Source organism: Muntiacus reevesi, chromosome 4 (assembly GCF_963930625.1).
Source record: "Muntiacus reevesi chromosome 4, mMunRee1.1, whole genome shotgun sequence".
Classification (NCBI taxonomy): domain Eukaryota; kingdom Metazoa; phylum Chordata; class Mammalia; order Artiodactyla; family Cervidae; genus Muntiacus; species Muntiacus reevesi.
Genome location: NC_089252.1, coordinates 158,511,848 through 158,537,991, shown reverse-complemented (window position 1 = coordinate 158,537,991; position 26,144 = coordinate 158,511,848). Strand labels below are relative to the sequence as shown.

At 41.7% G+C, this 26,144-nt stretch overlaps 1 long non-coding RNA gene across 1 annotated transcript in view; it reads left to right on the top strand.

Annotated features, from left to right (window-relative positions):
• The first annotated feature begins 461 nt into the window (after positions 1-461).
• LOC136166141 (uncharacterized) overlaps positions 462-26,144 on the top strand; it is a 46,620-nt gene continuing 20,937 nt past the window's right edge. Inside the window, exons 1-2 of the long non-coding RNA XR_010662858.1 lie at positions 462-594; positions 20,980-21,130. This is a non-coding gene — a long non-coding RNA (uncharacterized lncRNA). The remainder of the gene's footprint in view (positions 595-20,979; positions 21,131-26,144) is intronic.

Sequence of the window (26,144 nt, the reverse complement as noted above, 5' to 3'; positions counted from 1 at the left end):
GAGAACTGGAAGTAACTTTGGGGTTCTTTATTAACATTTATAGAGGCTCCTCAGACAATTAGACTGAATTCTGACCTAGGTTGAAATGGAGGTCATGGTCACAGCCTCATCACTTTCAATTACAGGGTCAAGGACAGGAGACTTGGCTTAACTGCTAATGGAAATCCCTAATCTGAATGAACTCAAAACACTTGGCCCAGGGAAATTAGCACATAGTATCAGCAAATGACATTCAAATAGTTTTAAAATAATCTAATCTTCAGAGCTCTGTGCTTGGCTGATGGAAATGAGAATTTGAAATGAACAACAGGGAACTTACTGGCTTATAAATGTGCTTTGGGGCAGAATGATTGCAAAAATGATCACATTTTGTTCCAAGAGATTTCACTGCTTTTTCACAAACACTCCATTCTATCTGGCTTATAGGACAGAACCATAGAGCTGCATTAAGAGTGGATCTGAAAAGAATTTTAATCTACTCACCCAGCTGGCCTATCATGTAGATTATAGCGGTGAGAAGAAAGATAAAGCTGTAAACATAATATGACACACAGAGAAATTTCATGTGATTACCTGATAGAAGATGTCATAAAGGTAAGTGGATGGGAAATCAGTATTTACAGAGTTCAGGGTGGGATGAACAGTTGGCCTTTCTGATAATATTCATATAGCTAAAGAGCTATGGCCAGGAGGAGAACTGACCTCACTGGCTGTTAATATAATTTTATTTTTTTATTTCCTGTATGTCATTCATCTAGCAAATATTTAGGAGGTATGTGTAAAGTGTGTGTGTGCTTAGTCATGTCCAATTCATTGTGACACTGTAGACTCTAGCCCAACTGACTCCTCTGTCCATGGAATTTTCCAGGCAAGAATACTGGAGCAGGTTGCCATTTCCTACTCCAGGGGATCTTCCCAACCAGGGAACAAACCTGCATCTCTTGCAACTCTGGCAGTGGCAGGCAGATTCTTTACCACTGCACCATTTGGGAAGCCCAGCAAATATTTAAGTACTGACCACATGCAAGGCATTGTTCAACAAGAGAACATTTCTATAGACCCTTTTCCTTTGCTTCCCTTCTTATCTTTTCTTCTACTTTCCATCTTTACTTCATCACCAGGGATGACAGTTCATTTGAGTTGCTCAGTCGTGTCTGACTCTTTGTGACCCCATGGACAGCAGCACGCCAGGCTTCCCTGTCCATCACCAACTCCTGGAGCTTACTAAAACTCATGTCCATCAAGTTGGTGATGTCATCCAACCATCTCCTCTGTCGTCCCCTTCTCCTCCTGCCTTCAATCTTTCCCAGCCTCAGGGTCTTTTCCAATGAGTCAGTTCTTTCCATTAGGTGGCTAAAGTATTGGAGCTTCAGCTTTAGCAACAGTTCTTTCAATGAATATTCAGGACTGATTTCCCTTTCCGATAGACTGGTTGGATCTCCTTGCTGTCCAAGGGACTCTTAAGAGTCTTCTCCTGCACCTCAGTTCAAAAGCATCAATTCTTCAGTGCTCAGCTTTCTTTATGGTCCTACTCTCACATTCATATATGACCACTGGAAAAACTATAACTTCAACTAGACAGACCTTTGTTGGCAAAGTAATATCTCTGCTTTTTAATATGCTCTCAAGTTTGGTCATAGCTTTTCTTCCAAGGGGCAAGTGTCTTTTAATTTCATGGCTGCAATCACCATCTGCAATGATTTTGGAGCCCAAGAAAATAAAGTCTGTCATTGTTTCCATTGTTTCCCCATCTATTTGTCATGAAGTGATGGGACCAGATGCCATGATCTTCGTTTTTTGAAAGCTAAGTTTTAAGTCAGGTTTTTCACTCTCCTCTTTCACTTTCAAGAGGCTCTTTAGTTCTTCTTTACTTTCTGCCATAAGGGTAGTGTCATCTGCATATCTGAGGTTATTGATATTTCTCCTGGCAGTCTTAATTCCAGCTTGTGGTTCAGCCAGCCCAGCATTTCGCATGATGTACTCTGCATATAAGTTAAATAAGCAGGGTGACAATATACAGCCTTGACGTACTCCTTTCTCAGTTTTGAACCAGTCTGTTGTTCCATGTCTGGTTCTAACTGTTGCTTCTTGACCTGCATACAGATTTCTCAGGAGGCAGGTAAGGTGATTTGGTATTCCCGTCTCTTTAAGAATTTTCCATAGTTTGTTGTGATCCACACAGTCAAAGGCTTTGGCATAGTCAATAAAGTGGAAGTAGATGTTTTTCTGGAACTCTCTTGCTTTTTCTATGATCCAACGGATGTTGGCAATTTGATCTCTGGTTCCTCTACTTTTTCTAAACCCAGCTTGAACATTTGGAAGTTCACAGTTCATGTAGCATTGAAGCCTGACTTGGAGAATTTTGAGCATTACTTCGCTGGCATGTGATACAAATGCAATTGTGTAGTAGTCTGAACATTCTTTGACATTGCCTTTCTTTGAGATTGGATTGAATACTGACCTTTTCTAGTCGTGGCCACTGCTGAGTTTTCCAAATTTGCTGGCATATTGAGTGCAACACTTTCACAGCATCATCTTTTAGGATCTGAAATAGCTCCACTGGAATTCCATCACCTCCACTAGCTTTGTTTGTCGTGATGCTTCCTAAGGCCCACTTGACTTCGCATTCCAGGATGTCTGGCTCTAGGTGCGTGATCACAGCATCATGGTTATCTGGGTCATTAAGATCTTTTTTGTACAGTTCTTCTGTGTATTCTTCCCATTTCTTCTTAATATCTTCTGCTTCTGTTAGGTCCTTACCATTTCTGTCCTTTATTGAGCCCATATTTGCATGAAATAGTCCCTTGGTATCTCTAATTTTCTTGAAGAGATCTCTAGTCTTTCCCATTCTATTGTTTTCCTCTATTTCTTTGCATTGATCCCCGAGGAAGGCTTTCTTATCTCTCCTTGCTATTCTTTGGAACTCTGCATTCAGATGGGTATATCTTTTCTTTTCTCCTTTGCCTTTTGCTTCTCTTCTTTTCTTAGCTGTTTGTAAGGCCTCCTCATACAACCCTTTTACCTTTTTGCATTTCTTTTTCTTGGGGATGGTCTTGATCACTGCTTCCTGTACAACATCATGAACCTCTTGTCCATAGTTTTTCAGGCACTCTATCAAGTCTAATCCCTTGAATCTATTTGTCACTTCCACTGAATAATTGTAAGGGATTTGATTTAGGTCATACCTGAATGGTCTAGTGGTTTTGCCTACTTTCTTCAATTTAATCTGAATTTTGCAATAAGGGGTTCATGATCCAAGCCACAGTCAGCTCCGATCTTGTTTTTGCTGACTGTATAGAGCTTCTCCATCTTTGGCTGCAAAGAATATAATCAATCTGATGTCATTATTGACCATCTGGTGATGTCCATGTGTAGAGTCCTCTCTTGTGTTGTTGGAAGAGGGTGTTTGCTATGACCAGTGCGTTCTCTTGGCAAAACTCTGTTAGATTTTGCCCTGTTTCATTTTGTATTCCAAGGCCTAACTTGCCTGTTACTCCAGGTATCTCTTGACTTCCTACTTCTGCATTCCGGTCTCCTATGATGAAAAACACATCTTTTTCTGGTGTTGGTTTTAGAAGATCTTGTAGGTTATCATATAACCATTCAACTTCAGCTTTTTTGGCATTAGTGGTTGGGGCATAAACTTGGATTACTGTGATATTGAATGATTTGCCTTAGAAACAAACAGAGATCATTTTGTTGTTTTTGATTGCACCCAAATACTGCATTTTGGACTCTTATGTTGACTATAAGGGCTACTCCATTTCTTCTAAGGGATTCTTGCCCACAGTAGTAGATTTAATGGTCATCTGAATTAAATTCACCCATTTCAGTCCATTTTAGATCACTGATTCCTAAGATGTCGATGTTCACTCTTGCCATCTCATGTTTGACCACTTCCAATTTACCTTGATTGATGGACCTAACATTCCAGGTTCCTATTCAATACTGTTCTTTATAGTCAGACTTTACTTCCATCACCAGTCACATCTACAACTGGGCTTTGTTTTTGTTTTGGCTCCATCTCTTCATTCTTTCTGGAACTATTTCTCCACTCTTCTCCAATAGCATATTGGGTACCTACAGACTTGGGGAGTTCATCTTTCAGTGTCATATCGTTCTGCCTTTTCATACCATTCATGGGGTTCTCAAGGCAAGAATGCTGAAGTGGTTTGCCATTCCCTTCTCTAGTGGACCATGTTTTGTCAGAATAATTAGTCATGCGGTCTGTGCAACCTAGAGGAAGTTACTTCACATCTCTGAGTCTTGGTTTCCTCATCTGTAAGATAGGGATAGTGAAAGTGCTTCACTTACACTGATGGCTCAGCAGAAAGCAAGCTACTAGTAAATGTTAAATATATTTAAAATGTTATAAAAGAGGTAATGATAATTTGCTTCATAGGCCTACTGAAGCCAATTTAGAGGCAACTTTAGGAAAAAGTAGCATTAGCCAGAAGTAAATCAAGGATAATAGTCAAAATTTCCAATGTTTTGTGTTTCTTGAGCATGAAGAAACCACCAACTTTGGGCATATACCTTTACAGGATATAAACAGAACTTTTTGAATATGAGATATTGGTTGGGGAGAAAAAAAAACAGTTTCATCTACCCTGTTAGGTTTGGTGACTAGAGACCCTGAAAAAAAAAAAAACTGATAAAAGACAGATTAGCAGGAGAAAAAGTTTTATGAACCTTTGAAATGAGTAGGGGAGATCTCACAACTCAGATAGTAAAGAATCTGCCTACTGTGCAGGGGAACTGGGTTCGATCCCTGGGTCTGGAAGATCCCCTGGAGAAGGTAATGGCAACTCACTCCAGTATTCTTGCCTGGAGGATTCCATGGACAGAGGAGCCTGATGGGCTACGTTTCTTGGGGTTGCAAAGAGTCGGACATGACTGAGTGACCAACAATTTCACTTTTCACAGAAGCGAAGTGAAAGCTCTAAAGAGGCACGCACACCTGGAGGCTTATGTATCATCTTACATAAGTGATAAATGTGGAGACATGACAGAATAAAAGGATTTGAGCTTCCAAGAGTAGTGAATTGTGGGGATGTAAATAGTTGAGAAAGCTAATAGAAGATAAGGGTTGCTCATCTTAGTAAGGTTTGTAAGGCAGATTCTTCTCAGTGCCATCCATGAGCTAAGAGTCCAGACTTGTCTCTAGTGATTAAGAACCACTCTGCCCCTCCTGGTATGAGAGTGTTGGCCAGGAAGGACGCCGTCATGAGGGAAATTTATGTCCGGATTTCACGCAAACTAGACAAAGCTAGAGAGCTTTCTTTGTTCTGTGTCTGTTTCCTTAACTGACTTCAGCTCAAAATAATCCTTATACCAACGTGGCATATTTGGGGTGGCATAGTCTTATCACCTTATTATTTTTCAATGACCGCTACATCTGGTGCCACTTCAATCTCCATTTTATATTCCAGTAATCTGAGATTTAAAGAGGTGAGATACTTGCCATGTTTATACAGCTGGTAAGTGGTGGAAGTCGGGATCAAACCTGGTTCCTGTAAGTCTAGAACCAGGCTTCGCCCTCCCTGAAGTTCTCTGTGGACACAGCCAGGATTATAAATAAATTCCAGTTCTAAGTATTAGGTGAGGGAGAAACTCATCATTGTCTAAAGGCATTCACCACGTAGTGCCAGATGACAGATTTTCAGTACAGTAAGAGGTGAAGCATGTTCTGAAATTCTGAAGTAAGCCTTTGAACTTACTCTCAACTGTGATTCCATAGTGACCAGTCATTCCTGTCTCTTTGCTTTGCCCACTGGAGATCAGAAACTGTGTGATTAGCACTTGGCAGAGTCCTTGGGCATTTAACTGGTTCCCTGTTTGTGAAAACAAAAAATTTTTCATTTTTTGGTGAGAAAATGTTGGCAGACAGGTGCTCTTCTTTGTAGATGAAACAAAACTACTACAGAATGGGGTAAAAAATTATTAGGCCCATTAAAAAGTCTTTAGGCTGGGTTAATCTGGCTTTATGAGATGATCAGCATGTGCAAAGGGCTTCCCTGGTTGTGCTAGTGGTAAAGATCCCTCCTGCCAATGCAGAAGACACAGGAAATACAGGTTCGATCCCTGGGTCAGAAAGGTCCCCTGGATGAGGGCATGGCAACCCACTCCAGTATTCTTGCCTGGAGAATCCCATGGGCAGAGGAGCCTGGTGGGCTATAGTCTGTAGGGTCGCAAAAAGTCGGGCACAACTGAAATGACAGCATGCACACATGTGTGCAAAATGAGCAAATAAAAGCTAGTTACAGAATTCTACCATGCACAGAGTTTGTTTGTTCGAACTCAACAAATGTAAATCTGTTTGTTTGCTTTAACTCAACAATTGTAAATTCTCAAAGCCTAATTTCAACTCATCAAACTCAGTTCTCAAGCAATTGATTCTATTGTTTTGTCTACAAATTTATCACAACTCTTTTTTAAAAATTAATTAATTAATTAATTAATTTCCTTTATTTTTATTAGTTGGAGGCTAATTATTTTATAATATTGTAGTGGTTTTTGTCCTACATTGACATGAATCAGCCATGGATTTACATGTGTTCCCATCCTGAACTCTCCTCCCACCTCCCTCCCCATCCCATCCCTCTGGGTCATCCCAGTGCACCAGCCCTGAGCACTTGTCTCATGCATCCAACCTGGACTGGTGATCTGTTTCACACTAGATAATATATATATTTCAATGCTATTCTCTCAGATCATCCCACCCTCGCCTTCTCCCATAGAGTCCAAAAGTCTGTTCTATACATCTGTGTCTCCTTTTCTGTCTTGCATATAGGGTTATCATTCCCATCTTTCTAAATTCCATATATATGCGTTAGTATACTGTATTGGTGTTTTTCTTTCTGGTCCACTTCACTCTGTATAATGGGCTCCAGTTTCATCTACCTCATTAGAACTGATTCAAATGAATTCTTTTTAATGGCTGAGTAATATTCCATTGTGTATATGTACCACAGCTTTCTTATCCTTTAGTCTGCTGATGGGCATCTAGGTTGCTTCCATGTCCTGGCTGTTATAAACAGTGCTGCGATGAACACTGGGGTGCACGTGTCTCTTTCAGATCTGGTTTCCTTGGTGTGTATGCCCTGTAGTGGGATTGCTGGGTCATATGGCAGTTCTATTTCCAGTTTTTTAAGGAATCTCCACACTGTTCTCCATAGTGACTGTACTAGTTTGCATTCCCACCAACAGTGTAAGAGGGTTCCCTTTTCTCCACACCCTCTCCAGCATTTATTGCTTATAGACTTTTGGATAGCAGCCATCCTGACTGAAGTGTAATGGTACCTCATGGAGGTTTTAATTTGCATTCTCTGATAATGAGTGATGTTGAGCATCTTTTCATGTGTTTGTTAGCCATCTCTATGTCGTCTTTGGAGAAATGTCTGTTTAATCACTTGGTCTGACTTGTGACCTCCAGACTTCATTGATAGGGACTCTGGTTTCCCACTGGATAGCTCTGAATATGTTTCTCTTGGGAGGCATGGAATTTTGGAATCATTCTGGGTAGGGAAACCATTTGTCAACTGATGCCTTGTCAAATAGATTCAGTTTCCACCCAACCACACACCTATCTAGGCAAAAGTAGCTTGAGGCTAGAGAATACTGAATACAGATATTCTAATATTAGACTCAAAATAACCACAATATTTGCTTAGATAATCTAAATAAAAACAAGAGAGTTCCAGAAAAACATCTACTTCTGTTTTAAAGACTACACCAAAGCATTTGACTGTGTGGATCACAACCAACTGGAAAATTCTTAAAGAGACAGGACTACCAGACCACCTGACCTGCCTCCTGAGAAATCTGTATGCAGGTCAAGAAGCAACAGTTAGAACTGGACATGGAACAACAGACAGGCTCCAAATCAGTAAAGGAGTACGTCAAGGCTGTATATTGTCACCCTGCTTATTTAACTTCTATGCAGAGTACATCATGTGAAATGACAGGCTGGGTGAAGCACGAGCTAGAATCAAGATTGCTGGGAGAAATATCAATAACCTCACATATGCTGATGACACCACCCTTATGGCAGGAAGTGAAGAGGAACTAAAGAGCCTCTAGATGAAAGTGAAAGAGGAGAGTGAAAAACCTGACTTAAAACTCAACAGTTAGAAAACTAAGCTCATGGCATCTGGTCCCATCACTTCATGGCAAATAGATGGGGAAATGATGGAAGCACTGACAGATTTTATTTTTTTGGGCTCCAAAATCACTGCAGATGGTGATTGCAGCCGTGAAATTAAAATACAGTTGCTCCTTGGAAGAAAAGCTATGACCAACCTAGACAGCACATTAAAAAGCAGAGACATTACTTTGCCAACAAAGGTCCGCCTAGTGAAAGCTATGGTTTTTCCAGTAGTCTTGTGTGGATGTGAGAGTTGGACTATAAAGAAAGCTGAGTGCGGAAGAATAATGCTTTTGAACTGAGGTGTTAGAGAAGATTCTTGGGAGTCCCTTGAACTGCAAGGAGATCCAACTAGTCCATTCTAAAGGGAAATCAGTCCTGAATATTCATTGAAAAGACTGATGCTGAAGCTGAAGCTCCAATACTTTGGCCGCCTAATGCAAAGCACTGACTCACTAGAAAAGACCCTGATGGTGGGAAAGATCAAAGGCAGGAGGAGAAGGGGATGGCAGAGGATGAGATGGTTGGATGGCATCACTGATTCAATGGATCTAAGTTTGAGCAAGCTTCGGGTGTTGGTGATGGACAGGGAAGCCTGGCATGCTGCAGTCCATGGGATGGCAAAGAGTCAGACATGACTGAGCAACTGAACTGAACTGAATATTGGGGTACAAAAACATATAGGCAATTGATTTATTATTTCCACACCAAACTTTCACTCCTCCTGACTCCTTTACCTAAGAGGAAATCTGGTGCAGTGATTAAGTATGCAGTCCTGGAGACAGTCTGCCCAGCAGTTGGTCTGCTGCAGCCATCTAACTACTAGGAGAAGAGGGTGGGGTCGAGATGGCCAAAAGCAAAGTTGAGACAGAGTGAGAAACCAGGTCCCAAAGATACAGTGGGGGAATCAAAATATGCCATCCTCAGATATGCCATTTTGGCATCAGGGTTATTTTGAGTTGGAGGGAAATGAGAGTCAACGCATGCTGAACGGAACCTTCTCTGACTAAAGGCAGAAGCTTCTGAGAAACAAAGACTGCCATAAATCTCTTTAGGGGAAAGTTTTATGGCCATGAAGAAGATGGAAATTTGACATCGAGATGGACCTGCACAAACAAACCTTCCTCCATTAGTTTTCCTATATTTACCTTCCAAGAGTTTGCTGCCCTTGGAAGCCTAAAACCTTTTCCATTTTCTTGTCACATCTCTACAAATGCATTGTTCTTTGTTAAGATGCTATATAAGCCTCAAGTTCTAATCACACCTCTGAGTTACCCATCACTGAGTTTCACCAACTATAAGCACACTGCACATTTTAATAAACTCTGTTTCTCTCTTGTTAATTTTGTGTGTGTGTGTGTGCGTGCGTGGGTACATCAGTCTAATTTGTTGGCTCCGGCTAGAGAACTTAAGGAAATAGAGGGAAAATCTTTCTTTTCCTCCTCTACATTGCTATTAGAAAACTTGATCAAGCTAAGCTCAAAGCCAAAACTATCTCTAGATTTTTCAGATATGCAAGCCAAAACACTTTTGTTTTGCCTAAACTATTTTGGGTGGGTCGTTTCCATTATTCACATTCTATCCTCTATCAATCAAAATTTTCTTCAGTATCCAAGCCCAGTTCAAACTCACTCTCTGTGAAGCCTTCCTTATTCCTTCCAGGCAGAATGGCCTAAGCCCGCCTCTCTCCCTCTTTCTGTTCCTGAGTAGTACTCAGTTAGCCCTTCTCTTAATGCCCTTGCCAATAATGCCATGGGCCATTAAGTGCCAGGTAACTCTGAAGTTAGATCGCTTATGTTGCAGTCCTGGCTGTGACACCTGTTTCCTGTGTCGTATGTTCCTTAATAGACTGCTGTTGCTACTAAGTAACTTCAGTCGTGTCTGACTCTGTGCGACCCCACAGATGGCAGCCCCCCAGGCTCCCCAGTCCCTGGGATTCTCCAGGCAAGAACACTGGAGTGGGTTGCCATTTCCTTCTCCAATGCATGAAAGTGAAAAATGAAAGAAGTCGCTCAGTTGTGTCCGACTCTCAGCAACCCCATGGACTGCAGCCTACCAGGCTCCTCTGTCCATGGGATTCTCAAGGCAAGAGGACTGGAATGGGGTGCCACTGCGTTCTCCGCCTTAATAGACTATAAGGGACTAAAGACAGAGATCTTGGCTTAAGCCATTTTCTTATGATGCACCCCATCTCGCTGTCCTATTTCCTTGAACAGGGCCTGTTTGTAGACCTACCTATGAGCCCTTGCATTACCCTCCACCTGTCCTCTCCATCAAAAGACATATTCCTTTGGTCTTCCCACTATGCTCAGAATCCAGGTCTTTGTTAGGCCCTGAAAACTGCTTAGAATCCTGGACTTCCTGAGCTTTCTCTATCTTGTTGATGTGTGATCAAGGTTATGGCATAAACATACCCTCTCAGTGACTGACTCCTTCTCCTTTCTGCTTTCTGAAAATAGCTGGCGCGTAAAGATAGATGAAGTTTGCTCCAATGGTCTATCTTGACTGCAACTGATTCATTGGCTGCAGTCCATGGGGTTGCTAGGAGTCAGACATGACTGAGCGACTTCACTTTCACTTTTCACTTTCATGCATTGGAGAAGGAAATGGCAACTCCCTCCAGTGTTCTTGCCTGGAGAATCCCAGGAACAGAGGAGCCTGGTGGGCTGCCGTCTATGGGGTCGCACAGAGTCGGACACGACTGAAGCAACTTAGCAGCAGCAGCAGCAGCTACTAAAAAATGTCAGTTCCAGATCTGTACCAACTTGCCTTTGCTTTCCTGAGAGACAGACCAAAGGGCTTAAAAAAGCCAAAAAAGAAAGGGGCTTCCCTGGTGGCTCAGATGGTAAAGAATCTGCTTGCAGTGTGGGAGACCTGGGTTCGATCCCTGAGTTGGAAAAATCCCTGGAGAAGAAAATGGCAACCCATTCCAGTAGTCTTGCCTGGGAAATCCCACAGAGAGAGAAGCAATACCACTGGCTTGCCTTTGCTTTCCTGAGAGGCAGTCCAAAGGTTAACTGTTGACAAAACCCTTTATTCTAATGAATAAACTCTGAAGAGTTTGTGGAAAGAATATTAAACATAGATGTTCTACTAAGATGTTGTCCTTGAGCTAATGGGAAAATAAAAACAATATAATTAGTACAGTCAAAATGCATATAAACAGAGAATAATAAGGACTGAAAGCCGGGTTTTGGTCCCAAAAGTGGGAGACAGATTCTTTACCATCTGAGCCACCAGGGAAGTCCAATAAATATATGACATTGGACAAATTACATAATTTCTCAGGGTTTCCTCCCACAAAATGGGATTAATAAGAAGCTATTTTATCTTTTCCCTTTATAATTTTTAAAAATATTAATTGGTGTTTTGGTTGAGCTGGGTTTTTGTTGCTGTGTGAGGACTTTCTCTAGTTGCAGCAAGTGCGAGCTACTCTTCACTGCGATGCACAGGCTCTGGGCACACAGGCTTCGGTTGTTGCAACACACGAGCTCAATAGTTGCAGGGTGTAGACACTGCAGCACAGGCTCAATAGTTGTGGCCCATGAGCTTAGCTGCTTGGTGGCTTGAGGAATCTTCCTGGACCAGGGATTGAACCCATGTCCCCTGCATTGGCAGGCAGATTCCCATACACTGTGTCACCAGGGAAGCCCTAGTTTATCCTCATTCCTCTGAGCTGTGATGATTATCACATTGGCTTGTGTATAGCTGCTTTGCTAGATATATAGTATTGTTGCTCTTATTACTACTACCAAGTGATCCAGGGTGTAAAATCTAATTTTAGTGAGATTTTTACACAACAACATTTGGTAATGGTCGAAATCTAACATCCTTGTGAAAAGTAGTTTTGACTCCTTATGAATTGGCCACATTTATTTTGTGGGTGAAGAAAGTAATGTCTGAGATTCTGAAGTCTCTTCCTACTACTTTTGTGTTTAGGGTTGACAGCTATAATTAGATTAGGTACCAGTAATGTCATATAACTAGATAATTGTCATTCTCATGACAGATGAGTGAAATGAAGCAGATAAGCAAGTGGGAGTACTGAACTCGTGGAATCCAAGTTTAGGTGTTGGGTAAAGGTTCTTTTTTATTTATTTATTCATTTGGTTGCATCAGGCCTTAGTTGCAGTACCTGACCCCTGCATTGAAAGTGGATTCCTAACTACTGGTGCATGAGGGAGGTTCCAGGTTAAAGGTTCTTTCGGCTCCTTGTTCATGCTGGGCTTGTGCTTACCCCATCGCAATGGACACTGGTTTTCCCTGCTTTAACATTGTATAGTTTATACTGAGACTTCTTCTCACCATGGTGTAACTTAGATTCTTAGGAGCTATGGAATTTGTCTGAAGAATTCCTTGGCAAGATTAATTTAGCTGATGTCTGCCTGTACAGTTACTATGTTGAGATTGCAAAAACAATCTGGATAAAACTGATGGTACCTTAGATGGTACCTAAGATGGTACCTTAATCAAGGCAGTGACTCCAAACCTTACTAATAGTCATTGATTGTATTCCTTACCACCAGGAACTCCCAACCTCAACTCCCTGAAGACCTCTACATAGACAAAGCTCCATACGGGTTGACCATGCAGGGTCTTTGGGAGGATGGACCACTGAGGCATTGAGCACAGGCAAAGATGCCCTATGCACAGGCATGACAGTGAAGCTGACAGCATCCGGACTTTGGTTTGAGCAGTGAGGAACTCAGGAAGAAACTGGGATAAACTAGATATTAGAGGACCTTCTCCCAGTTCTGAGTCCTAAGAATTCTCCTGTTTTCTGGTCTTACCTTGGAAGCAGTTTCAGGCTTTAATAAAGTCTAAAATGAAACTTCACCCCAGACAGTAGAATGAACACTTAGGGGAAAAAATAAAAATGATTTCAGGGAAATAGAAAATGCAAGGAGATTAATTCTGGCACACTCGAGTATGTACAGATGAAGGTAAATATCTGCCACTAGGATAAAGGGTACTGCAATTGTATTCTTCCTGTTTAGGGGACTGCTTATGTTATGAAAGACGTGTCATTGAAGTTAATATCTGTTTGACATTTGTTTTGTCCTAAATCCAAGCTGAAGTTTATTATGCTTTCCTGAGCCATTAATATCTTGCAGAGCAGAAGTGTTTTTAAGACAACTGATGACATCACAAAAAGGGCAGGATCACAATTTTGAAAACCTTTAGCATGTTCTTTGGAGAATGGACAAACATAAAGAGAAAGGAATCTAATATGGAGAAAAGCAATTCACTAAAAGAGGAAAAGTAAATGAGGTAGAGAAGATTGACTTTGTACACACATCTTCCACTTAGTCACTGGGTCAGAGAACAAACACAAATCAACAGTTCCAGTCAACTCCCTGAATTCTCATTTTCTGTAAACAACACCACCTCTCACTTTATTTTTTCTTATTGCAGTATAGTTGATGCACAGTATTATATGTTACAAGTGTACAATACAGTGGTTCACAATTTTTAAAGGTTATACTCTTCTTATAGTTATAAACCATCAGTTATGTTCCCCACTTGTACAACATATCCGTGTAGCTTATTTTATTTTTAACATGCCCTCTCAATTTAAATATATTCAGATCAGAACTTTTGTTTTGCTACAGGAATGCAATTAACACCATTTCATTTATTTTCTTCATCTGGAAAATATTTACAGAATACTTCCTAGGTGCCAGTCATCATGTATACAAAGAAAACGTTACACAATCTTTACTATAATAGCAAAGACTCCCAATGCAGCAGCAAGACCCCCGCTTTTTTTTTCCTAGGCATGTGGGTAGATGGAAATGAGCTGAAGGGAGGTTAAATAAGTTGCCTAAAGTCATACAGCTTGTAAAGTTGCATAGCAGGATTTAAACTTAGGGTAGAACAAATTTGAAACCTAGGCAATAGACTCAAAAACAGACCATTCACTGACCGTTGCCTGTATTTAAATATCATACCCATCTGTATTTCAGAAAGGATCTTGCTAGAAGGAAAAGTTCATGTGAGCTGCCAAATTCCTCTGCAGTTAAGTAGCACCTTGTGACTGAGTCCAGACCAGTAGACTGTGGGTAGAATTAAGAAAATACTCTATACCCCCGAATTTCTTGACAATCAGAGCTAGAACAGGCCACTTTAGGGACATCCAGGTGATGACTCCCACAAGAGAACTGTGGCTTCAGTGGACAAGGTTACTTGTAGATAGCTACTCTTTAGCCAACCGAGTTTTTAAGAGTCAGTTTGATTGCTTTTAGGAATCAGCGTGCCATTTTCTAGTTTTGGCCTGTTTTCTTTGACTCCCACTGGTTCCCATGTGACTACATTCACATATCTACTCACACTCAGACGTGTGAAGCCTGGCCCTTTCAGGCCTGACCTCTGAACACTGATCACACAGTCGTTCAGGGCTGCCATGCCGCGTGAGCTGAACTGAGACTTCAAGTGCCCTGTCCAAGTTTCATTGTCCCATCAGACGTCATCATCCATAAGACAGAAGTTCAAAGGTTAAATTATTAAGGATTTCAAGATGGTGACTCCAGAGCATTAATCCCAAGTGTGGAGCTCTTCTGAGAGGGTTTCAGTAACTACAGAGCATCTACTACCTGCTAACCTGTAGTTATGAACAAAATAAACCAAGTCCTTACCCTGATGGAGTGTACATTCTAAAAAAAGTCCTTACTGAAGTACAGATAAGCCTGGAAGGGGTCAGACTTTGATGAACAGTTTAATTATAAGAAAGAGTTAGCAGATGGTCAGTTTGTGAGCCTATGAAAGAGATCTGAACTTTGTGCAGCCTTGGGTGTAGACACTGCTCTTCCATATTAACTGGCCTGTGACATTGCACAATTTACTCAACACTCTCAAGACAATTTCCTCATCTGTAAAATGGGAATGGTAGTAACACCCATTTCTATAGCAAATAACCTAGATGGGCAAGGAGGGAAAGAAGAGTATTCAGGTGGAAGAAGCACTTTTTATCTCATAACTGATCCAAATTTAGGTTATTTTTACTGATTTAATGCTAACTGAATGAGATTGTGTCTTTTCTTCACTGAATTGACTGAATAATTTGATGCTGTGTGCAAAAAGGAATCTAATGATTGTGTCTTTTTTCTTCACTGAATTGACTGAATAATTTGGTGCTGTGTGCAAAAAGGAATCTAACAGTATCAGTTCAATTTAGTCACTCAGTCGTGTCTGACTTTTTGTGACCCCATGGACTGCAGCACGCTAGGCTTCCCGGTCCATCACCAACTCCTGGAACTTACTAAAACTCATGTCCATCATGTCCGTGATGCCATCCAACCATCTCATCCTCTGTCGTCCCCTTCTTCTCCTGCCTTCAATCTTGCCCAGTGTCAGGGTCTTTTCCAATGAGTCAGTTCGTCGCATCAAGTGGCCAAATATTGGGGTTTCAGCTTTAGCATCAGTCCTTCCAATGAATATTTAGGACTGGTTTCCTTTAGGACAGACTGGTTGGATCTCCTTGCAGTCCAAGGGACTTTCAAGAGTCTTTTCCAATACCACAGTTCAAAAGTATCAACTCTTCAGCGCTCAGTTTTCTTTATAGTCTAACTCTCACATCCATACATGACTACTTGAAAAAGCAGACCTTTGTCTCTGCTTTTTAATATGCTGTCTAGGTTGGTCATAATGTTTCTTCCAAGAACCAAGCACCTTTTAATTTCATGACTGCAATCACTATCTGCAGTGATTTTGGAGCCCCCCAAAATAAAGTCTCTCACTGTTTCCATTGTTTCCCCACTTATTTGCCATGAAGTGATGGTACCAGATGCTATGATCTTAGTTTTCTGAATGCTGAGCTTTAAGCTAACTTTTTCACTCTCCTCTTTCACTTTCATCAAGAGGCTCTTTAGTTCTTCTTCTCTTTCTGCCATAATGGTGGTGTCATCTGCATATCTGAGGTTATTGATATCTTTCCTGGCAATCTTGATTCCAGCTTGCGCTTCATCCAGTCCAGCATTTCTCATGATGTACTCTGCATATATGTTAAATAAACAGGGTGACAATATATAGCCTTGACATACTCCTTTCCTGATTTGGAACCAGTCTATTGTTCCATGTCCAGTTCTAACTGCTGCTTCTTGACCTGCATACAGATTTCTCAGTAGGCAGGTCAGGTGGTCTTGAAGAATTTTCCACAGTTTATTGTGATCCACACAGTCAAAGGCTTTGGCATAGTTAATAAAGCAGAAGTAGATGTTTTTCTGGAACTCTCTTGCTTTTTCTATGATCCAATGGATGTTGGCAAATTGATCTCTGATTCCTCTAACAGTATAGCTTCTTTTTATTTTTGCTAAAGAAAACTTAGGTTTTAAAGTTTAAATGAAACACAGTTTATTTATGATTTCTAGAGGCAAGAAAATGACATTGTGTCATGGATTTCTCACTAAACTGTGAGTAACGAAATCCGGTGTTTATGTTCACTTCCACCACTGGCCTGGGAAGTGCATTCTCTTTAATCTCTGGAGAATTGTAGTGGTAACACTTGTCACATTTCCTCCTGAGGTATTTTGAGGATTAGGTCAAATTTTTAAAATACTAGCAGTTTAATGAATGGTACTTACCAGAAGAGGAGAAAAATAATACAGGGGTGCTGTTTCCTGATTTTAAAAAGAATCCAAGAATTGTTTGAAATATAGTTGGATTTCTACACATTTGATTGTGATCATCCAGAAAAGCAAAAGTCTGGAATCTCCTAGGATGCTTTGCCAGGAATTAGTGTTGAACTACCAGAAAATCAACATGACACATAGTACACATCTATCTAAATAATGATTCACACACACACACACACTCACTCACACACACTCACAAACACCTTTTGCTGTTTGTGGTGTTTCAGTTCAGGAGAAAAGGGAATGTCCTAAGCAGAGAAGGATTTGTTGATAATTTGTTCTAAAGAATCATTCCCAGGTGGAAATCCATCTCTATTCATGAGGAAACACAATCTCCGTAGTTTGTAAACCTTCCCTTAAAAAAATACATTCTGTATCTTCTTTCAGATTTATTTTTATATTTTATTTTCGCAGCTTGTCATACAATTCCTTCAAGTCCTGCCTAGCATGTCATTAATATAAACTGCACCTAATCTAAGTTGTCTGGGACTTCCCAGGTGGTGCTAGTGGTAAAGAGCTCGCTTGCCAAGGCAGGAGACAGAAGAGAGGCAGGTTCAATTGTTTGGTTGGGAAGATATCCTGGAGAAGGAAATGGCAACCCACTCCAGTATTCTTGCCTGGAGAATCCCATGGACAGAGGGGCCTGGTGGGCTACAGTCCATAGGGTCCCAGAGTCTGAAGGCAACTCGGCATGCACATACCTGGTCCAAGTCATCTACATTTTCCCCTCCATTTCCTTTCCTCCCATTTTGTGTGTGTGTGTGTTTTCAGCAGTTTTCCTTTAGCGTGGCTATGCTATGAATCTTTGTTAGAGACTCCGTCGTATCCCTTTTCCTGAGAACATGGTTGAGGCCTCCACAAATCTGTCAGGAATCACTCCTCACTAGTCTGAGGATTTCTTCCCCTTCCCTGGATCTGCACATTTCTACACTGCCAGAAGTCCTTTCTGTGCCTGGTGGAAACCCCAAGATATTTAGATTACCTTGTAAAATAAATCCTTTTTTCTCTCTGGTGAAAATCCATGTGCTTGGAGAGATCATAGGGTTAAAAACGTGAAGAATTGTGGGAGGGGAGAGCAAGAGAAAGGAGCTTGGGAAAAGTAGATAGAAAACTTTTGGCTCTTCATCTGGACTGAGTTACTTAATCACTGTACCTTCTACCAGATCCTCAAGAGATCCCAAGAGAATTCTTCGACTTTCTCAGAAAACACATTACTCCATCTGAGCGAAATCTTCCTTGGAAAAGAAAATGCACAAAGAGAGAGAAAAAAAAATGTTTCAGGCTTCCATTTGTCTATTTCAAGTGATTTATTCTCTCTCCAGAGTACCTGAACTTCTTCATGCCTTGGATTTATTTTGTTTAAAACAAAATACCAGTGACTACCTGGAATTCAGCAACCTAGATTCTGAATCTAGGATTCAGCCCAATTGTGGATTCCCGAAATAATTAAATAATTGTCAGGCACCATCATGAAAATTTCCTGTTTCTTCAAGGAAAAAATGACTTAATACCTTCTAATTTAAATTACCTCCAATTTTAAACGAGTTTTATGAAATCTACCGCTAATTGTCACAGAGGTTTAGAGTGCCCCCAAATAAGTCAGACACATTTGTTGTGTCCGTTTAGGACCATTTACAATACTTACGGCCTGTCTTCCATCTGTCAGAAATATCTGTGAGTTCTGTTTGTGTGTGTGTGTGTGTATACAGAGGAATGCTTAGATGCCTCATGCTATCACCAACAGTTCCGTCCACTCTTGAAGACCTTTCTGGAGCTCCTCATTGCTAGCTACTACTCAAGGGAGGCAAGTGGGAGGATGGGAGGAAGGTGGGAAGACCCATGGGGGTGGGTGGTGAGAGAGGCTGGTCGGTATTTTGAGACCCACTGCGTGTCAGCACCACCCTTGGCGAAATTATGAAGCTAAGATTGTGTTTGATCCTGTCTAATTGTTAGTGTGTTCTGCCACTTATTAGATACGGAAATTTGGGTGAGTTACTTAATCCCCCCAAATGCCAGTTTCCTCATCTATAAAGTGAGGATACTTGTGTGATAATGTCTAACACTTTTTGAGTGTTTTCGTGTCAAACACTGTTCTAAGTGCTTTTATGTGTGCAAAATCCTACGACATAAATACATGAAATAAAAAAAAACAATTTATGTAAAGAACTCTGCAGATATGTTCAGCAGTACTTAGCTGTTATCATTATAATAATACATCTTATTATTATATATCTTATAAATCTAACATATCTCATTTAATTTTCTCAAAGCCCCTAGAAAGTTGGTGCCATCATCTCATTTTTCATTCACGTGGAAACTATAAGAGGTTAGGTAACTTGCACGTGTTTGCTTAGCTGCTAAGAGATAGAGTGGGAAAATTTAAATTCGGGTTTTTCTGGATTCCAAATTTGTTCTCTTTTCATTGCACTGCAAAAAAAATTCGCCAATTCATTATATGGAAACGTGTCTGCTGCCCCGTGGCTGCAGGATTTCTTACTGCCTTTGACCCTGCTCATGGGTCTGAACTTGGTCCCAACAGCGTTGTTGAGAAGAGGGATCAGCAGTCCAGAACACAGCTGTCTGAGGTGCCATGTGAGGGTATTTGAGCAGGTTGGTTTAGTTGTTCCCCAACTCCCTCCCTGGGAGAACTGGTACCACCACTGCTGCCCTTATTAACCCATACTCACTTTCCAAGGCTTGGTTCAAACATCACGTTCTTGGGGAAGTCTTACCTCAACCTTGACTTTCTATTCTTTTAGTCCTTTATTCAGCAAATATTTAATGAGGGCAACCAGTGTCAGGCACTCTTCTAGAAACTAATATACAGTATTAAAAAACTCCCTCCGTCTTGGTACTTTCACTCTTGTTTAGATAAATTTCCCCACAGCTTTCTCATTCACAACCCTGGCAAGCTTGTGGTTATTCATTTGTAAGAATTTAAATTAATGTCATTCTTCCCCACTAATTCCTAAATCCAGAAAAAGTCACAGACCCCATGAGATTTTCTACATTATCTTGGAGCTTTGCTTTTAGTAGGCACTCAAAAAATGACTGAACAGCAGTGAGGCTCATCAATGCACTTTTCATCCAGGGAGCCTGAGCAATGAGTATTCTCAGCACCAACTCCCAGGAGTTCCTCAAGTGTTGTGCTCAGGCGTTTAGTCTGGGAGCAAGACACACAAGGTCCATTATCTAAAACAGAAGGGCTCCATAGTGTGACCTACCTCTTGTAAATAAATGGTTTCTGCCCTGGGGATGTGGAGAGAAGAATTTTTACACAGTGTTAATGCAAGTAGAGATTGGGGCAGCCATTCTGGTAGGCAATCTTACAGAATTTAAGTCAAACTAAGTATACACACATCCAGTGTTCCAACAGTATAGCTCCTGGGTACATATGCCAGGGATATAGGTTCAAAAGAGAACATATACAATAGTGTTAATTGCAATATAGTTTGTGAGTGTCTGTCTATCACTGGGAAAGGCAGTGGGTAAAGTGCTGTGAATGCACATGATTGGGCATGAGTTGGAATTAAAAAGTGTATTAGATGTATGTACACGGCAGTAGATATACATACAACAATATGGAATACACCAACAAATAGCCATGCTAATATTTAGTGAATTAGCAGAAAAGGGAGAAAACAGAATGAGATGTTTAACATAACCACTTATGTAATTTTAAAATTGATGGGTGATTCTCTGGTGGTCCGGTGGTTAAGACCCTCAACTTTCACTGCTGAGGGCATGCGTTTGATACCTGGTCAGGGAACTAAAATCCAGAAAGCCACATACACGGCAAAAAAAAAAAAAAAAAAAAAAATGCATGAACACAAAGCATTACATGTTTTGCAAAAAGACCTACAAATAAAAACATCTACATTAAACACATTAAAATGACCACCTATGGTGTAAGCATGATGGTAGTAGTCAGAAAAAATGGAAATGAGTTTATGTAATAATTATTTAATAATATAATCTATTACAAAAATTAACTTATAAGTAAAATAAGGGAGAGGTTTGTGTGGCTTTTGATGTCACTGAGCAGAATGTTCAAAAGTAAACAACAACCAAAAGTGTTTTCCAGGCCATTTGCTTTGTCTGTGGCACCACTGGCCAGACTTGACTGTCTGCTGTGTCCTTTCTTGATGCTCATGTAGCTTATGGAGGTGCTTTGGAGTATCTTACATTTGTTTCTTCTTCCAGGACGGCCACCCTTTCTCAGCTGTCCTTGGTGACTGCCTGAGTACACTGGGCTCCCAGTGTCTGTCTGCTCCTCTCCATCTCACAAGAGGATGTGGCAAAACAAGGAATGTCATCGCAGTTGGCTCAGTTGCTTCCTCTCCAGGAAATCACTGTGAGTGATCCATCTCTGTCTTGTTGAGAATGCGGAAGCCTTGTCTATTCAATCATTCAAACGCGGCATCTGGGCAGGACCTAGCCTCTTAGTCATTCAGAAAAGTTGAAAAAAACTCCTGCTTTTAGTTTGGCGCTTGCTGCCATGTTAAGGCAGCTGTGGTCTTGGTCTATATCTGTATCTATATGTTTCTCTGAACACAGTTCAATTCAGTTCAGTTCAGTCCCTCAGTCATGTCTGACATTTTGTGACCCCATGGACTGTAACACGCCAGGCTTCTCCATCCATCACTAACTCCTGGAGCTTACTCAAACTCATGTCCATTGAGTCAGTGATACCATCCAACTATCTGTTCCTCTGTCGACCCCTTCTCCTCCCACCTTCAGTGTTTCCCAGCATCAGGATCTCTTCAAATGAGTCAGTTCTTTGCATCAAGTGACTGAAGTATTGGAATTTCAGCTTCAACATCAGTCCTTCGAATGAATATTCGGTACTGATTTCCTTTAGGATGGACTGGTTGGATCTCCTTGGAGTCCAAGGGACTCTCAAGAGTCTTCTCCAACACCACAGTTCAAAAGCATCAATTCTTCGGCACTCAGCTTTCTTTATAGTCCAACTCTCACATCCATACATGGCTACTGGAAAAACCTTGAGTGCTGCTGCTGCTGATGCTAAGTCACTTCAGTCGTGTCCAACTCTGTGCGACCCCATAGATGGCAGGCCCCCAGGCTCTGCTGTCCCTGGGATTCTCCAGGCAAGAACACTGGAGTGGGTTGCATTTCCTTCTACAATGCATGAAAGTGAAAAGTGAAAGTGAAGTCGCTTAGTTGTGTCTGACTCTTCGCGACCCCATGGACTGCAGCCTACCAGGCTCCTCCATCCATGGGGTTTTCCAGGCAAGAGTACTGGAGTGGGGTGCCATTGCCTTCTCTGCTAACCTTGACTAGACAAACCTTTGTTGGCAAAATAATGTCTCTGCTTTTTAATATGCTCTCTAGATTGGTCATAACTTTTCTTCCAAGGACCAAGCACCTTTTAATTTCATGTCTGCAGTCACCATCTCAGTGATTTTGGAGCCCAAAAATAGTCTGTCACTGTTTCCATTATTTCCCCATCTATTTGCCATGAAGTGATGGGACCGGATGCCATGATCTTAGTTTTCTGAATGTTAGCTTTAAGCCAACTTTTTCACTCTTCTCTTTCACATTCATCAAGAGGCTCTTTAGTTCTTCTTCACTTTCTGCCATAAGGGTGGTGTCATCTGCATATCTGAGGTTATTGATATTTCTCCCGGCAATCTTGATTCCAGCTTATGCTTCATCTAGCCCAGCATTTCTCATGATGTACTCTGTATATAAATTAAATAAGCAGGGTGACAATATACAGCCTTGACGTACTCCTTTCCCTATTTGGAACCAGTCCTTTGTTCCATGTCCAGTTTTAACTGTTGCTTCCTGACCTGCATATAGGTTTCTCAAGAGGCAGGTCAGGTGATCTGGTACTCCCATCTCTTTAAGAATTTTCTACCATTTGTTGTGATCCACAGAGTCAAAGGCTTTGGCATAGTCAATAAAGCAGAAATAGATGTTTTTCTGGAACTCTCTTGCTTTTTCAATGAGCCAGTGGATGTTGGCAATTTGATCTCTGGTTTCTCTGCCTTTTCTAAAACCAGCTTGAACATCTGGAAGTTCACGGTTCACGTATTCTTGAAACCTGGCTTGAAGAATTTTGAGCATTGCTTTGCTAGCCTGTGAGATGAGTGCAGTTGTGCAGTAGTTTGAGTATTCTTTGGCATTGCCTTTCTTTGGGATTGGAATGAAAACTAAACTTTTCTAGTTCTGGGGCCACTGATGAGTTTTCCAAATTTGCTGGCATATTGAGTGCAGCACTTTCACAGCATCATCCTTCAAGATTTGAAATAGCTCAACTAGAATTCTATCACCTCCGCTAACTTTGTTCATAGTGATGCTTCCTAAGGCCTGCCTGACTTCGCATTCCAGGATGTCTGGCTCTAGGTGAGTGATCATACCATCATGGTTATCTGGGTCATGAAGATCTTTTTTGTGTGGTTCTTCTGTATATTCCTGCCACCTCTTCTTACTATCTCCTGCTTCTGTTAGGTCCTTACCATTTCTGTATTTTATTGAGCCCATATTTGCATGAAATGTTCCCTTGGTATCTCTAATTTTATTAAAGAGATCTCTAGTCTTTCCCATTCTATTATTTTCCTCTATTTCTTTGCATTGATCACTGAGGAAGGCTTTCCTATCTCTACTTGCTCTTCTTTGGAACTGTGCATTCGAATGGGTATATCTTTCCTTTTCCCCTTTGCTTTTTGCTTCTGTTCTTTTCACAGCTATTTGTAAGGCCTCCTTAGTCATTGCGCTTTTTCGAATTTCTTTTTCTTGGGGATTGTCTTGCTTCCTGTCTCCTGTACAATGTCACGAACCTCCATCCATAGTTCATCAGGCACTCTGTCTATCAGATGTAGTCCCTTAAATCTATTTCTCACTTCCACTGTATAGTTCTAAGGGATTTGATTTAGGTCATACCTGAATGGTCTAGTGGTTTTCCCCACTTTCTTCAATTTAAGTCTGAATTTGGCAATAAGGAGTTCATGATCTGAGCCATAGTCAGCTCCTGGTCTTGTTTTTGCTGACTGTATAGAGCTTCTCCATCTTTGGCTGCAAAGAATATAATCAATCTGATTTCACTATTGACCATCTGGTGATGTCCATGTGTAGAGTCTGCTCTTCCATGTGTTGTTGGAAGAGGGTGTTTTCTTGGCAAAACTCTATTAGCTGTTGCCCTGCTTCATTCTGTACTCCAAGGCCAAATTTTCCTGTTACTCCAGGTATTTCTTGACTTCCTACTTTTGCATTGCAGTCCCTTATAATGAAAAGGACATCTTTTTTGGGTGTTAGTTCTAGACAGTCTTGTAGGTCTTCATAGAACTGTTCAACTTCAGCTTCTTCAGCATTACTGGTCAGGGCATAGACTTGGATTACCATGCTATTGAATGGTTGCCTTGGAAACAAACAGATCATTCTGTCATTTTTGAGACTGCATCCAAGTATTGCATTTCAGACTCTTTTGTTGACTATGATGGCTACTCAACTTCTTCGAAGGGATTCTTGCCCACAATAATAGATATAATGATCATCTGAGTTAACTTCACCCATTCCAGTCCATTTTAGCTCGCTGATTCCTAAAGTGTTGATGTTCACTCTTGCCATCTTCCATTTGAGCACTTCCAATTTGCCTTGATTCATGGACCTAACATTCCAGGTTCCTATGCTATGTTGCTCTTTACAGCATCAGACCTTGCTTCCATCACCAGTCACATCCACTGCTGGGTGTTGTTTTTGCTTTGGCTCCATCTCTTCATTCTTTCTGGAGTTATTTCTCCACTGATCTCCAATAGCATATTGGGTACCTACCAACCTCAGGAGTTCATCTTTCAGTGTCCTATCTTTTTGCCCTTTCATACTGTTCAGAACAGTTTTGTCAAAATTCTCCACCATGACCCATCCATCTTGGGTGGCCCTACACAGCATGGCTCATAGTTTCATTGAATTAGACACGGCTGTGGTCCATGTGATTAGATTGGTTATTTTCTGTGATTGTGATTATCAGTCTGTCTGCCCTCTGATGGAGAAAGGTAAGAGGCTTATGGAAGCTTCCTGATGGGAGAGACTGAATGTAGGGGAAACCATTCTTGTTCTGATGGGTGGGGCCATGCTCAGTAAATCTTTAATCCAATTTTCTGCTGATGGGTGGAGCTGTGTTCCCTCCCTGTTATTTATTTGGGGCCAACTATGGTGGAGGTAATGAAGATAATGGCGACCTCCTTCAAAAGATCCCATGCATGTACTGCTACACTCAGTACCTCCAACCCTGCAGCAGGCCACCGCCGACCCACACCTCCGCTGGAGACTCCTGGACACTCACAGGAAAGTCTGGGTCAGTCCCTTGTGGGGTCACTGCTCCGTTCTCCTGGGTCCTGGGGCACACAAGGTTCTGTTTGTGCCCTCCAAGAGTCTGTTTCCCCAGTCCTGTGTAAGTTCTGGCGGCTCTATTGTGGGGTTGATGGTGAGCTCCTCTAAGAGGGCTTATGCCACACCCAGGTCTGCTGCACCCAGAGCCCCCGCCCCTGCGGCAGGCCACTGCTGACCTGGACCTCCTCAGGAGATGCTCAGACACAGGTCTGTCTCAGTCTCTGTGGTGTCCCTGGATTCTGGTGAACACAAGGTTTGTTGGAGCCCTCTGAGTGTCTCTGGTGGGAATGGGGTTTGATTCTAAATGCAAATTTGCCCCTCCTGTCATCTTGCTGGGGCTTCTCCTTTGCCTTTGGGCAGGGCATGGGGTATCTCCTCATGGCTGCTCCAGCGCCTACCACCTTACTGGACTTTCTCTGACCTTGGGCGTGGGGTATCTCCTCATGGCTGCTCCAGCGCCTACCATCTTACTGGACTTTCTCTGACCTTGGGCGTGGGGTATCTCCTCATGGCTGCTCCAGCGCCACGCAGCTGCCCTCTCTGAACACAGGCCGGTGTCTAATGCTCCTTGGTCTACTCCTAGCACCGTGATCCCCCCATCAGTGACTTCGTCGTCTTGCCAAGCTCCCAAATCACTCTTTCTAGAACTTTGCGTTCTTCAGGCAACAGAGAAACCATGATGTGGTGTTGGGCCCTTACTGCGGTGCTGCTGGCAGCCGCACTTCTCACACGGGGGTTGAGAGAGTCCAGATTCTCCAATGTAAAACCCACTGGGTTGAGGTACTCTGAGGAGAATATATTTTGAAAGCTGTAGGCCAAGAGACTCAGGTTACAGCCTAGAAAAACCAGAATAAGGAAAAAGCGAGGGCTAGATAGAACGGAGTATGCTGTTGTACTGAAGTAGTCCAGCTTGGGACAAAGGGAGAGCCTCTTATAAGAGGGTCAGGAGGCCCATATGACTCAAGGCATACGTGCCAAAAGGCCTCAAATTTTGACTTTGGATATTTTGATTTCTT